The 14,140-nt window shown below is 38.2% G+C and overlaps 1 long non-coding RNA gene across 1 annotated transcript in view; it reads left to right on the top strand.

Moving 5' to 3' along the window:
* Window positions 1-807, top strand: part of LOC134347548 (uncharacterized) — a 165,424-nt gene extending 164,617 nt beyond the window's left edge. Inside the window, exon 4 of the long non-coding RNA XR_010018183.1 lies at window positions 524-807. This is a non-coding gene — a long non-coding RNA (uncharacterized LOC134347548). The remainder of the gene's footprint in view (window positions 1-523) is intronic.
* The last annotated feature ends 13,333 nt before the right edge of the window (window positions 808-14,140 follow it).

Here is a 14,140-nt window from a genome sequence, read left to right as displayed (position 1 = left end):
TGCTGGAAATAGCTATTTGCGTACACTGTTGTAATAAAACATAACAATCTGAATTGTAAGCATAAGGAGATCCCACACTTTCATTCAATTTAGATTTTTTTCTGATTCACCCCATTCCACAGATGTGAATAACGTTGTCCTCCGTGGCCTTCATAGAGTGAGATTCCACATTGATGGAGTCCAAGAGAAAATAATCTCTTAACCTTTTCCTTTTCCAGAACCATACTATGGTTTTCATTTATATTTCTAATGCACTTTTGAAATTTGCTTTTGAATCTGATTGTGTCAAGGTCTGTGTTTTCAAGAAGCTAACATACTGAGAGGACAAAACATACCACTCATACCCTACCACTTCCCTTAGTTACCTTTACTTGTGGAGGGTTCTCAGTAATACTCTTCGTAATGTTAATTGTTAAGGTGACAAAATGGCTTCTCTGTACTGTTAACTGCTGAATAAGGGGTTCTCTGTAGCAGCATGTTTGGGTTATAGTTAGTCATAACAGGACTTGTATTCATTTGCTAGCCAATGGAAGTCATGTTATTCCATCTCTATGTGCGAGAACTGGAGGAGAAGTGCGGGCTTTTGGTGGAGGAGAAGAGAAGAGGTCGGACGTGAGTCAAACGCTCCAGTAGATCACCGGGAGTTATCCCAGCCGAGGGTCGACAGAGTTCGAAGGAGATCGAGGGGAGGAACAGATACCGAATTTCGTGAGCTCCAACGAATTATTGTGCACAGAACTGATAAAATTTATTGCTTTGGCGCCTTTATTTTATTTGTTTCTACTAACCCATCACCGAGAAATAATTATAAAGTGTAATCATTTACTTACCTATTGTGTACCATCTGATATTTTATGTCGTGGGCGTGTGCCTGGGTGCAATCACACAGTATCCACACCAACGCAATTACAGAGTTGGCAGGGTCAACACCAGTTCACCCTGGACGAACGGGAGTCAAGTGGGGCATAGTTGCTACACATGGAAAAACTGAAACCATGTTTCAAATGAGAGACTCAAATGTGAAGTCAAGGCAAATTGAGTTGAGTTCTAATTGAAAAGAATGTCACCACCAGACCATTGCAGTATAAGTTGTATGATGGATTCAGATTCCCTCACTGGCAAATCCAGAATAGTGCTTTATGCAGAAAGGACGCTTGCACCAACTATCTTTCAAAATTTGCTTCCACTTCCTTCTGGGCATTCATCATGAAAACCAATGGAATGGGAATGATTCACAACTATTAACTGCATCGGTAGTTAATGAAAATTAAAATGAATTGCAGGTGGAATACCAGAAGCACACTGCAGGTCAGTTAGCATTGTGAAAAGGAAACAGAGTTAAAGTTTCAAGCCCTAGAGTACAGACTCTTCATCGGGGCAGATGACCTGTTGAATGTTTTCTGTTATTATTTATTGCATCATCAGTTCCGCTTCAGTAGATCTGAAACAAGAGACCAGGTGTCTGCCTGTTCATTCGCACACAGTACCTTCAAATATAGCTTTACACCATGAAATTATTATTCTTGTATTATCCCTCTTCAAAGTTGCTAATATATTGCGATGTTATTTGTGTCTTTCTAAAGCCGTTGGAATGCTTGGCACCACATTATGTGAACCTCATTTACTTACCAGCAGCCTTTTAAATTTATATATGCCTTATTTTCCATTTCCACCCCTTGAATGGTCAAATCTGGAGATGGAGTAATGCCTAGTTAGAATAAAGGGGTGACTATGTAATCCTACGTGAAAGTAAATCTTTCCTTCATTGTAGCGCAGTGACAGTTTGTGATCTTTGAAACTAAACAGTTTGCATATTTGATAACTTGTGCTTATAGATGACTGAAAAACAAAAGACAACATAAGGCTGACATATTTATAGTGCAGACATCAGTAGATGAACTGCCAGGCACGAATGGCTTACAACATCGGTAGGAGGAATGACAGTATGTGGAACCTGTCGAAGGAACTGACAGGAGCACTCTGACTGTGCAGTTTGGAGTGGAAGGATGAGGATGTATATTAAAATGGTCATCAGTTTGCCTGTCTCAGGAAGTCTGTGTGCTACATCAAGTGACATGGATGAGTTCTTCGTCGTCTTTGCATGGGCATTGTCGAAGTTCAGTGGTTATTATTTCCAGCATGGAATCTGAAACAAAGCTATTAGAAGTATCTGACAGCCGACACCACAAGGTCCAAGGGAGCAAATGTAGGAGCTGCATGCTCTATAGGGGATGCTTAGCTGACTTGTGATTCTCAAGTTTAACTATCAATATTCAAAGGTCTTGCAGTTTGTCACGGCACTTGGGTAATCTGTTCACCAAGAAATAAGAAATGATTATGGCGCTTCCCTGGGCAGTGTCATGCTCATTGTAGGACGTACCTTCAGTCCTCTCTTAGGTGCTGACATTTGTGATCTCACTACAGTACCTGTGTCAATGTCCTTGTTGGCAAGACAGTCAAAAGTACAAACACCAAATCCAGAAACATATGGTTCAAAGTAAAATTTCTAGGCCAAAGAAAGCTCATGGTTGTTCTTTAAGCCCGTGTATGGTGTGTTCCAATGCAATTCAACTGCCTTTCATCCTCCCTGATACTGGAGTGGCAGTAGCTGAAATGTGGGCTCGAGAATAAAGACATCTACGACTCTTGCCTGCTGTACTGTATGTGATGGACATTGAAAAGGGATATGGTACTTTTTGATGTTGACAAGTAGTCATTCAATGCTATTGGTGGAATTATAACCATGGAAGAAGATACTGAGTCTTGGTTTATAGCAGCAATTTGAAAACAGATCTTGAAATCTTGAAATCTTGGAACAAAGAAAAGGAAGTGGTGTGGATTTTTCAATCAACTTTTCAAAAGCTTGAGCCTTGGCACTTGTCGAAAGAAGGGTAAAAGCATTGAGAAAATGAATGGAAAACCAAACTCTGAGGAGAAGAAAGTTTGTGGAAAGGGAGGCGGGATATTACAGTGCTAGATGAGACTATATTTTGGAAAGTGAGGGGAAAAGAAGCCTTGAAGAGATTTAAGCACTCTATTGCTCCATTTTTATAAACAACAAATCAATGATTTTGAATGTATGAATATTGACAAAACACTTATTATTCTGCTTTTAATTTTGTTGACATTGGATGATTGGTTGGTAATGTAATGTGCTTGAACCATCAAAATTTTGACACATCGTTGCACTTCCGAGGTGTGATACCTCAGTTTAAAAGATGAAAGAAGTACCACGAAGTGTGAAAGGAATGTGAACTAAAAGCAATATCTTTAATTATTTAAGAATGTTGCAATGACATTTCACCTGAGAAAACTGAGTTTGTATTGTAGGAAATTGAGCTTTCAAGTAATTTCCATTTCATTTACCTCTAGCACTATGCAAATTTCCTAAGTTTTCCAGGCATTCAACTTGGCATGGATTTTGCTATCACTAATGAATAGTGATACAAACAGGCAGTCATTGACTACTAGTAGTCATCTTACAGATGTCTAGTGCCTGAAATTCCTTCCATGGAGCTCTTTACGGATCATGCAGACAGCAGGGTGTCACTTCCTCTAATGAGATTAAAGATGCTACTGAGAAGCAAAATGAAATGAAGAAGAGAAAATATCAAATAAAAATAAGACAAAATGGTAAAAGAAACATCTTAATTCATTAAATGTATCTATCAATAATTAATTTCTGCAAAATTTAGAATCCTGACTAATAAAATTAATTTCTGTGGGAGGAAATTTGGTGGTAACCATGGCTTTAAAAATTGCCTGACCCCTCAGAATCAGAATCAGGTTTGATGTCATTGGCATATGTCATGAAATTTGTTGTTTTGTGGTCAAGCCACATGTCTCACATGGACAACTCCAGGGTACCAGGTGCGCTACGGAGAACTCCCTCAGGCCAAGAGAGATCGTGGTGCCCCATGCTCTCTTAGACAAATAGTGAGGTCAATAAATGGCAACAGCTGGCTTATGACAGAGACTACTGGGGAATGCTGATCCACGGCGCACCCAAGAAATTTGAGGGATCCAAAAGAGTGATTGCTAAAGAGAATAGGAGATGCAGGAAGGATCTTCTAGCTACTACCCAAGTGCTCACATCCCAGCTGTTCCCTGTCTCTACTGTTCCAGAGTCAGCAGATCCAGAACTGGCTTCTGCAGTCACCAACAACCCTGCCAGCACTCCTGAGGACTCTTCATAATCAAGGAACCAGTCATCATCATCATCACAGGGCAATACATAACAAAAGGCTATAAATTACTATAAGAAATAGATATATTAAAAATGAAATTAAATACTGTAAGTGCAAGAAGAAACCTGAAGAAAAAAGTTATAACTTCTGGTATTTGCATTCAACACAACATTCTTTGCAAGTCCTTCAACTTTCACAGTGATTCCACTACCAGATACTTCTTCCCCTATCTTTCCAGCAATTTGCAGTAACTTTTGTGTCTCCCTGGTCCGCTCTTCCATTCCCACCAACCACACCTTACGATATTTTCCCTCTGAACCTTAAGTGAGAGATCATTTGTCCTCTCAATAGACAATAGACAATAGACAATAGGTGCAGGAATAGGACATTCGGCCATTCGAGCCAGCACCACCATTCACTGTGATCATGGCTGATCATCCACAATCAGTATCCAGTTCCTGCCTTCTCCCCATATCCCTTGACTCCACTATCTTTAAGAGCTCTACCTAACTCTTTCTTGAAAGCATCCAGAGAATTGGCCTCCACTGCCTTCTGAGGCAGAGCATTCCACAGATCCACAACTCTCTGGATGAAAAAGTTTTTCCTCAATTCCGTTCTAAATTGTCTACCCCTTCTTCTTAAACTGTGGCCTCTGGGTTCTGGACTCCGCCAACATCGGGAACATGTTTCCTGCCTCTAGCGTATCCAATCCCTTAATAATCTTATATGTTTCAATCAGATCCCCTCTCATCCGTCTAAATTCCAGTGTATACAAGCCCAGTTGCTCCAATCTTTCAACATATGACAGTCCCGCCATCCCGGGAATTAAACTCGTGAACCTATGCTGCACTCCCTCAATAACAAGAATGTTCTTCCTCAAATTTGGAGACCAAAGCTGCACACAATACTCCAGGTGTGGTCTCACCAGGGCCCTGTACAACTGCAGAAGGACCTCTTTGCTCCTATACTCAACTCCCCTTGTTATGAAGGCCAACATGCCATTAGCTTTCTTCACTGCCTGCTGTACCTGCATGCTTATTTCAGTGACTGATGAAGATGGACACCTAGATCACGTTGTACTTTCTCTTTTCCAAACTTGACACCATTCAGATAGTGATCTGCCTTCCTGTTCTTGCCACCAAAGTGGATAACCTCACAATTATCCACATTAAACTGCATCTGCCATGCACCTGCCCACTCACCCAACCTGTACAAGTCACTCTGCATTCTCATAACATCCTCCTCACATTTCACACTGCCATCCAGCTTTGTGTCATCTGCAAATTTTCTAATGTTACTTTTAATCCCTTCATCTAAATCATTAATGTATATTGTAAATAGCTGCGGTCCCAGCACCGAGCCTTGTGGTACCCCACTAGTCACTGCCCGTCATTCTGAAAGGGACCCATTAATACCTACTCTTTGTTTCCTGTCTGCCAACCAATTTTCTATCCATGTCAGTACTCTGCCCCCAATACCATGTGCTCCAATTTTGCCCACTAATCTCGTATATAGGACCTTATCAAAGGCTTTCGGAAAGTCCAGGTACAGTACATCCACTGGCTCTCCCTTGTCCATTTTCATAGTTACTTCCTCAGAAAATTCCAGATTAGTCAAGCACGATTTCCCCTTCGTAAATCCATGCTGACTCGAACCGATCCTGTTACTACTATCCAGATGTACCGCTATTTCATCTTTTATAATTGACTCCAGCATCTTCCTCACCACTGATGTCAGGCTAACCGGTCTATAATTCCCTGTTTTCTCTCTCCCTCCTTCTTAAAAAGTGGGATAACATTAGCTACCCTCCAATCCACAGGAACTGATCCTGAATCCATAGAACATTGGAAAATGATTACCAATGCGTCCACGATTTCTAGAGCCACCTCCTTAAGTACCCTGGGATGCAGACCATTAGGCCCTGGGGATTTATCAGCCTTCAGTCCCATCAGTCTATCCAACACCACTTTCTGACTAATGTGAATTTCCTTCAGTTCCTCCATTACCCTAGGTCCTCTGGCCACTATTACATCTGGGAGATTGTTTGTGTCTTCCCTAGTGAAGACAGATCCAAAGTACCTGTTCAACTCATCTGCCATTTCTTTGTTCCCTTTCTTTCACCTTTCCCCTTCCTATCATCTTCCCAGGTGAACCTATGATTCAATTACATTTCTTCTAATCTAATTTACTGCATTCAGTTTTCACAATGTGGTCTCCTCTGCACTGGAGAAACCGAATGCAGATTGTGTGATTGCTATGTACAGCACCTGCAAAGGAGCAAGCCTAAGCTTCCTGTTATTTTACACTTTAATTCCGCACTCCTCTTTCACCCTGACATACTGCTGTATGGTCGGAGTAGGTTTCAATGCAAGGTTGAGGAACTACACTTCATTTTTCCATCTCACACATTATAATCTTTAGGACCCAATATTGAATTTTTCTTGCAAAAAAAATGAGTTACAGGAGGAACTTAGCAGGCCAGGATCCAGATTCCAGCATTATTCATTCACTTACATCTCCACCGAATTCCCTAAATTCAGTTATCTTGACTTAGCTGCCTGTATCTGTAATATTAACGTAACTTGCTTTTTTTCTCTCAAGGGAGTAGAGACCTGTTCAGCCTAACCTGCTGGTCTTGTCTTCCCGAACTATATTTTGCAACTCCAACATTATTTTGTTTGTGTTCTCACCCTCTAACTGCAATCATTCATTCATGAATGAATAACCTTGTTTACAGCTTATCTTCATGCAACTGAAGAAGCGTCTCAGTCCGAAATGTCTTTATTTATTCATTTTCATGGATGCTGCCTGACCATTTGAGTTCCTACAGCATTCTTTGTGTGGTACTATTAAATCTATCACCTCTTTCCTTAAACCAATGAAATGAACATTTTAAGTCTGATTCTCTTTTATAGTGCACACTTACCTAGGGTACTTTTATCATTCATTTTCAGAAGTAGAAGGGAAATTTGGATTGCAACTTGTGCTACTCTTGTTGAACTGCAGGTTGTAGTTTGGTGACAGTGGGCACTGGTAAATTGTTTTATTATTGTTGCAATCACAATGTTTAATTATCAAGATACAGTGAAAATCTTGTCATGCATACCCTTTTAATTTATTAAAATACTGAAGTAGTACAAAATACAACAATTTTAGAATGCCGAATAAAGTTTTACAGTTAGAGAATGTGCAGTGCCGGTAAACGATAAGGTACAAGGTCATAAGATAGATTGGGAGGTTAAGAGATCATCTTATCGTACTAGGGAACCAACTAATGGTCTCATAACAGTGGGATAAAAGCTGTCCTTGGACCTGGTGGTACGTGCTTTCAGGCTTTTATATCATCTGCCCAATTGTTGTGGAAGATGGGGTGGTGGGGAGAGAAGAGGTGGGTGGGATTATTGATTATGCAGGCTGCTTTACCTATGCTGTCAGTAGTGTAGACAGACTCCAAGGGGGGGGAAGCTTGTTTCCCTGATGATCTTAACTGCGTCCACAACACTCTGCAGTTTCTTACCGTCCTGGGCAGAGCAGATGCCAAACAAGCTGTGATCTATCAGATAGGATGCTTTCTGTAGTGGATTGTTAAACATTGGTGAGGGTCAAAGGAGACATATCAGATGTCTTCATTTCAATAGCAGCCTCATGGATATCTTAGCACAAAAATAATGATAACACTAATTTCTGACTGAGATTACACGGTTGGGAATAAACTCAGTAATAGTTAATAACACTGAGAGTGCAGCAGCAGGAACTTAAGCTGTTTTCTCCAAATAGTTTTATGATTTGGAAGCACATAGAGGCTAGCAATGTTAAATAGTATAGCATAATCTTTGAAACTTGTTCGTGGATCTTTAAGCATACACAAAACACCTGTTATGGGTGCATGATGTGCAACATTTTCACAGCTGTAGTGAAGAAGCAGAAAACAAGGAGGTGGTACCAGAAACATCGTGGGAAGCTGTTCTTCTTTCCTGAAGCTTCTTTTGAAATCTACATGCATTGACATTTTTAAGGTTCATGCACGCTTGGTTGCCCAATGATTGTATAGATAATTAGTAATCTGCCAACCAGCTACCATATGAACTCTGAGGGGAGGGTACTTACATGGTAATTATAGCTTATACGTGAAATGGCTGATCATGTAATCTTTATTATGTGCAGAACTGAAGTACAATTCTATGCAATACTTATGCATGAACAAAATTTGCACACATTATATTTGCAATAATAGGTTACTAAAGAAATGCCATCTCCTCAAAAATTGTTTGGCAAGCCCTTTTCATTGTTTATGAGGGAGATGGCCAAGAAGAGCCGTTGTTCTTTGCTATCATGACTTGCTATTACCAAAGGTTTTACTATGAATTATGTCTTTATACCATTCAATTGTAATCAAAATGTTATGGGATAAGAGAAATGAAATCACACCAGAAATAGTATTAACATTGCAATAAGTAAATCATTTCTTTTCTGGTTAACCTGCATATTTAAGATGTTGTCAGAAGAGGTTTTAAATTACGCACACAACTATTACATAAGTGAAAAAGCCACAGGGTGATGCAAAGTGATTTTGCACAAGGAGTTAAACAAACAGAGGCTAGCTTTTGGGATGGGATATTGTGAATTGACGGGCTGGAATCTTGGACACTTCCCCTAAAATCAGAGGAGGAAAATTCGTAATAAGGCATGTTGGTGATTTTCAGTATATTGTAGGAGCCAATCAGAAATGGTTTGTTTCTGACCTAAAGTGGATTGTTCTCCATACTGTAAATTTTCATTAATTCTCTGGAGAAGTGAAATTGGCTACAATAGGAAGATGGGTAAATAAACCAGTTAGAGATTTACTTTAAGCTGGTGTTATATAACTGCTAGTTATTAGTTACAGAGCAAAAAAAAAGAAGGAACCAAGATCCTAATATCAATATTAAAATGAGAAATTTTAGTAAAATATTACTACATGAAAAACAGCAGTTGTTAAATTGTTTATTCCGGAATTTACAAGTGCCAGACACAAACACCTCAGTGTCTGATGTTCATGTATTTGTCAAAGCACATCACAGCATGAACTCATTCTAGTGCAGGGTGGATGATTTGTTGCTTTGGCAACAGACTCTGCCAATTCCTCATCAATCAACAGGAGGCAAATATCAATTGAGTTTACATGATATAGATGCCTGTGATCTCATACGTGGGGTGCTGTTGTCAGTTTAATCAGTGCCAAACGCAGTATGACAATCATGGACAACAACTGATTCTCCCAGCAGCACAGCTAGCTTCAATCTATATCTAAGCATCACTGGGGAAGAAAGAAATGCTGATATTTATTACCAGAAGGAATTACAAACAACTTAACGTTTATTGCTGATATTTGATTGACTTGTTGTTATGTTCTTTCTCTATCAATTTCTGTTATTTTATAATCTCTGTGAAGTGTCTTTACTTTTCATGCAAATACCACCCAGATATCAAGAGGATTATTGTTACCCATTTAAAGTACTGTACAGCTAGAAGAGAGGTAAAATCTAGAATGCGATTTCCAATTGAAAATACTGCACTCCTTTGTTCTGATGGCAGACTTCAGTGAAGATGGTTTCACTGTCATATACATAAATTGTTTACTGCTTGGAAAGGAGAAATTCAGATCCCAGTCATTACTTCATGTAGCAGCATCATATAAAAAAGCCAAAACTGTGATTTAAACTAAGAGGAAAGGTTCCAGGAACTCTTACTAAATTGTAGTTTTTTAAATTTCAGTAGGAAACTACTTCACATTTAAAGGTATTTTGAAGGCTTTATCCTTCCTTTAAATAATGGAACACAGTACAGTGCTTTCCCAGATGTAACTGTATTTAGATTAAGCTCCATCCTAATACTGAATAAAGCAGTGAATTTATCATGAATAGTTCATCTAAGCTTTGACTCAAGAGAAATATTATGATAACTAGAGCAGAAAGTTCTAGGATCATAATACTGGTGTGTGAGCACAATATTGATTTTATATACACGCATGATGCATCTTTTGAGTGCTAATTTTGTTAGATACATCCTTACTATGCACATTAATAATTCCCTATAAAATTGGAAATAAAGGGCCAGGATTAACGAGGAAAGTTAAAGAAAAAAGGACATTAGCTATTCATTAGAAACACCCTTGTCTGTATAATTTCCATGAACTTTATACATGCTAAGTTGCAGTAGACGGTAAGTGTAGTGACATAATCCTCTACAGGCCTATTTGGAACGATGCACGAAAGGAAAACCCTTAACCAACCAAGGTGAAGAATGTATGATTTTGAGCTTGAATCAGGATAGTAAGCTCAATGTCAAGCTATTGATGGAAAGCAATATAAAATTAGGGACAGAAGACTGACATCATTTTGATGCCAAGGAAAAGTAAAAGTAAATTTAATTTGCATATCTAAACCTATTACAATTAACAGCTTAGGGAATATAAAATTTTAAAGCCGCTTTTTTGTGTCAGGATTGATTTGTAGGAATTATAAATGGTCATACAGTTGAGAATAAAACTTACATTTAAATGAGGGAGTTCCAATTTGTAGGATTGTTGGTGCCATTATTACTGGCCCGGCAATGTGCAGATATGAGCTCGAATAATTTACTTCAGTTTCGAGATTTTTAAAATATTCAGCATATTAGAGAAATCAAAAGTTGTAAACATCCTAGTTCCTAATCTAGGATCGAATCTCCTTTTGCTTTTTGCAAGGTCTCTTAGAGCTGATGAATTTGTACTCTTCCATGTTAAGAATCACTTAAATGTGAATCAGAATCAGGTTTATTATAATTGATATATGCTGTGAAATTTGTTGTTTTGTGGCAGTAATACAGTGAAAAACAAAAAAAATCATTACTATGTTACAATAAATATTAGTGTAAAAGAGAATAACAAGATAGTGCATATGGACCATTCAGATGGTGGAGGGGAAGATGCTGTTTCTAAAACACTGAGTGTAGGTCTTCAGGTTCCTGATGGCAGTAATGAGAAGTGGGTATGTCCTGACGGTGAGGGTCTTTAATGGTGTCTGCCCACAATAATGATAGTTGTCATCAAGGACAGTTAGAGCATAAACCTTGGCCAGCTGGATGATTTCCATGTTCCATTTATTTAAAAACAAATGTGAATGCATCCTGGTACAAAAAAAGTCACCCTGCATCAATGGTGAGTTGGATGCTTAAGTGCCACAATTGGGAAACAGTTCAGAAAGTAATATTTCAAGTTTTGCATAGAACTGAACTTTTACTCTCATTTTTCAATTTGCACAGGAAATAACGTTGCATGCCATTGGTTTTGTTATTAAGTTGACAATAAATCCTGGTTTTATTTTGAATTAAAATTATCTACAAATCTGAATTTTGTGCTAATTATTTCTAGGACAAACATAATTCATAGGGGGAGGTCAAATGTAAGGGGAAAGTGCACAATTAAAAGCGCCATTGATGTATAGAGTGATCTCTGGGGTCCAATTCCATAGTTCACTGAAAGTGATCAGATATGTAGATGGGATGATAAAAAAGGTGTATGGCATGCTTACCTACATTGGTAATGGCACTGAGTACAGGAGTAAGGAAGCCGTGTTGCGGCTATGTAAAACTTAGTTATGTCATATTTGGAGTGTACGATTTTGGTTACAAGCATGTGGAGGCTTTGGAAAACGTACAAAAGAGGTTTATCAAGCTGCTGCCTGGATAGAAGGTGTAAGGTGTAAGGTATAAGGAAAGGCTGAACAAACTCAAGTTGATTTCTCTGAAGTGTCAGAAGCTACAGTGAAGTCTGATCGAAATTTATAAAATTATGAGAAGCATAGATAGGGTAGACAGTCAGATTTTTGTCAAGTACTAAAGAATATACATTTAAAGTTTGAATGTGGGGGGGAACATTTAAAGGAAATGTGTGGGGCAATTATTTTTTTTTAATGCAGAGAATGATAGGAGCCTGGGCTGCCAGGCTAGTAGCAAGTATTAAGCCAATAAAATAGAGTTGCTTAAGAGACTGTTAGATAGACAAATTAATATGCAGGAAATGGAGGGATATGAATCATGTACAGGTAGAAGGGATTTGGTTTAATTCAGCATCATGTTTGGTGCAGACTTGTAGGCTGAAGGGCTTTTCCTCTCCTGTACTGTTCTGTGTTCCATGTTCCATTACACATTTGAAATGATGTATTATAAAAGAACAAGACTCAAAGCAGGCAGCAGTGCAGCAGGTGAGATTCCAGATTTCGACATCAGAAGAATGTAAGGGTGTTACGTGACTCTGCCACTGTGTGGGGTTGTCAGGATGGATCTGCTTTATTCTTCGGTTCCATTACTATGTTCATTCAAATTGATCCACATGTTGAGGTTGACTGGGGTGATGCCTCTCATTTGTTGAGGTTGGAAAGAATATCAGCGAACCTTGTGCTCGGAGGAATCCTCAGTGACCAAAGAGCATCAGGACCCAATGATCACTGTATTCTTTTTTGCTGAACCATCATACTGTAATATTCTGACAGATTACCTCCTTCACTCTCATGGTTAGAAAAAACCCTTCACATGAAGGCAGATCTCAGAGTATGACAAACAGTCAATTCTTATTGCTTCTACATAGTCATCAAAATTACCACTTGACTGAATAGATGAGTACAAAATAGAGGATTATTTCCTATACAACTCTAACCTCCATGTCTGAGAAAGCATGACATATTCTTCTAAAGTTATATCGCAGTCTTTTGCAGGCGTTCAGCTATTATTCAACTAACAAGGCAGAGATGACAAAAGAACACTTCCATCTGCAACAATGCGAAGGTTCAGCATTGAAATGCGAGAGGCTAAAGCAATTGCAACATACTTTAGTTGGAAGTGCAAAGTGGGTTATCCATCTCAGTTTACTCTTGAAGTCCCTGTCTTTAGAAATGCAGGTCTTTAGCCAATAAGATTAATTCTGAGACCACTGTATACAGGTGTATTATTCTTTTTAAATCTTTTTATTGAGTAAGTATACAAAAAAGGTAAGCCATATAAACATTAATACAATGTTAAAGTATAATAAAATTCCAAAAGATAACAATACCAAAAAGAAAATACTACAAACAATGTAATTTAAGCATAAGAAACCAAGATAACATAATAGTATACTAGATTTTATATATATCAATGGAAAAAAAAAGAAAAAAAAAACCCCAAAAAAAAAACCCACCGTGCAACTAACTAAAAGCAAAGCAAAGCAATGGGCTAACTTGAAACCAAACAGAGTTAAACTTAAAATCACGTCCTCAATCCCGACCTCCATTAAAACAGTGAAGAAAAAACAAGAAGGGTAAATATTACATTAAATGAAAATATCGAATAAAAGGTCCCCAAATCTGTTCAAATTTAAATGAAGAATCATAAAGGTTACTTCTAATTTTCTCCAGATTCAAACATAAAATCGTCTGAGAAAACCAAAAAAAGGTAGTTGGAGCATTAAGCTCTTTCCAATGTTGTAAAATACATCTTTTCGCCATTAAAGTAAGAAATGCAATCATTCTACGGGCTGAAGGGGAAAGATTACTAGAAATTTTAGGTAGTCCAAAGATAGCAGTAATAGGGTGAGGAGAGATATCTATATTTAATACCTTAGAAATAATATTGAAAATATCTCTCCAAAAAGTTTCCAAAGTAGGGCAAGACCAAAACATATGAGTTAAAGAGGCTATCTGCCCCGAACATCTATCACAGAAAGGATTAATATGCGAGTAAAAACGCGCTAACTTATCTTTGGACATATGTGCTCTATGAACCACTTTAAATTGAATTAGGGAATGTTTAGCACAAATAGAGGAAGTATTAACTAATTGTAAAATCTGCCCCCAATCATCCACAGAAATGGTAAGCCCCAATTCCTGTTCCCAATCTACCCTAATCTTATCAAATGGAGCTTTCCTAAGTTTCATAATAATATTATAAATCATAGCCGA

The sequence above is a fragment of the Mobula hypostoma genome, chromosome 6 (assembly GCF_963921235.1).
Source record: "Mobula hypostoma chromosome 6, sMobHyp1.1, whole genome shotgun sequence".
Lineage (NCBI taxonomy): Eukaryota > Metazoa > Chordata > Chondrichthyes > Myliobatiformes > Myliobatidae > Mobula > Mobula hypostoma.
The sequence above is the reverse complement of the archived record's forward strand: the minus strand, read 5'-3'. Positions and strand labels throughout refer to the sequence as shown.